The following is a 2,177-nucleotide window of genomic DNA, read 5'->3' on the forward strand; positions in this document are numbered from 1 at the left end:
AAGAAGAAGAAGAAGAAGAAGAAGAAGAAAAACAAAAAGGTTTGTGATTTGGTTGGGTCTTTGGGACAAACACTGATTCTGGGCTAATGTGAGTTCTCACCTGCAGCAGAAGGCTGAGCAACTCAGTGCTGGCAGCAGGAGTTTCTGGTGGTCCGGAGTGGAAGGAATGACCTCACACACACAGGATAAATGGACGGTGCTTCCTGACCCAGGGAGTAAAGATCTCCGGCGTCACTTGCATGGAAAAGGGAAATCACGGGATTTTCACCAGCTCTCTCTCTCTCTCTCTCTCTCTCTCTCTGTGTGTGTGTGTGTGTGTGTGTGTGTGTGTGTAAGACTTGCAATGTAGTCCAGTCTGGTTCCACTTTCCTTCCAAGTTGTGGGAGTATGACCACATTGGATCTGTGTAGGAATGGGATGGAACTCAGGGCTTTCTGGGTGCTAGGGAAGCTGTTTACCAAATTCTCTACTGATAGCAGTAGAGAGGCCAGCCCAGGAGTCATTCTTACTGATACACTGTCTTCCTTCAGGTTTCCGAATAATCTGATGGGCTCTTTCATCTTTACAGCCGGGTCTCATCAGCTGAACCCTCCTCCACGCCTGCCTCTGTCATCCACGATGCTTGTCTTTCCTCTATTGAGGCGCTAATGCATACTAATGAATTGCTTATCCCACTAAATGTGAAATTTTTTAAGCAATCAAAGGCTTGAAGTGGGCTGCTGATGGTGGCGCCTAGGGTGAGAACAAGCCACGACTCAGAAAATCAGGGGGACCCGGATGCAGAATGATAGCTGCAAAAAAGGGGGTGTCTGTGGATAAGAGAAGGGGAGCCTGAGTCTGCGTGGGGAAGGAGGAGGGGACTCCCAGATCTAGCCGGTCAGCCTGGCTCCAGCCAAGCCGGCTGTTTCCTGCCCTGGCTGACCCCCCACCCCGGAGCGGGACCCAGGCAGGGCAGTGAGGAAGGGCAGGGGGTGGGGAGCACTACTTGCGCCAGGAAGATAAGTGTACGGGGACAAGAGGTCATCACGGGTCTCCCGCGCCCGCTGGGGTGTGTGCGCGCGCTTAGGGTATTTGGCAGACTCCCAGGTGCCCCAGACTCCTACCTCAGAGTTTCCAGACCCTGTACTAATTACCTTAAATTAAAGTCTCCTTACCGCAGCCCTTAAAGGACCGACTTCGGGAACAGCACCTCTCTCATCCAACCATCCTGTGCCCCACACTCACAGTGCCCTGATGTAGATAGGAGGCCGTCTTTCCTGGACCCTCCCCTCAAACTGATGGATGAGAGGGGGTGCTAGCAAATGAGAGGAAGGGCCCTCCCAGCTATCCCGAGGGCCCCCAGGAGCCAGACAGGAAACAGCCTCAGGAAAGAGCCACAACGTTCCCTACCCCCGCCCTGGAGGTCAAGGCTGCAGGCGGTGGGGAAGTGTCCCCCTCCTTTAAAAAAAAATGAAATGAGGTGTTACGGAGATCCCTCACCCTTTCTGACACACCTGCCTTTTATTTACATTTTCTATACTTCTTTGGGTTTCAAACCACTTTCTCCAGCGTCGGGCTGCGCGCACAGTGGATCTCCAGGACTTAACGTGCACGCACTGATTGTGTGAGTGCTCTCTCCGGAGATAGACAAGCTGGGATTATTGCTTGAGGAAGGGAGGTCCGTTGGGAAGCTCTCCATACCCAAGAGCAAAGTTTTAACCTTCTCCTCCCAAATGCAATCCCCTGCTCCAACTAAGTGGCAGGGGGCGCATCCAGATGTGGAATCTCAGGTCCCGCTGCAAGGTCAAAGCAGGCTTTGTGTGGGGGGCATGCACATTTACGCACACATCTGTGAGGCCTGGTAGGTTCAGGCCAGTCCTGAGGATTCCTGGGCTACTGCCCCAACATGCACAATCAGGGGTAGTAGGCATGGGACACCCAGCACCCCTGGACAGTCCCTAAGTTGCACACATGCCGCCCCTCCCCCTCTTGCAAACTTTCTCCTAACTTCCCGACAGGCTCAGTTCGGGCGCCCCCCCTCTCATGAATTATTCAGCAGCATAGGAGCCAATCAGCTCCCCTGTCCACCCCCCTCCCAGAGAAACCCGGGCTCCAGGGTGTTGGGAGATGGGGCGGGGGGAAACTCTGACATGGGACTGTCTCCGCCTCCCATGCGCCCCTCCCTCCTAGGCCAGGCG

The sequence above is a fragment of the Mus caroli genome, chromosome 5 (assembly GCF_900094665.2).
Source record: "Mus caroli chromosome 5, CAROLI_EIJ_v1.1, whole genome shotgun sequence".
Lineage (NCBI taxonomy): Eukaryota > Metazoa > Chordata > Mammalia > Rodentia > Muridae > Mus > Mus caroli.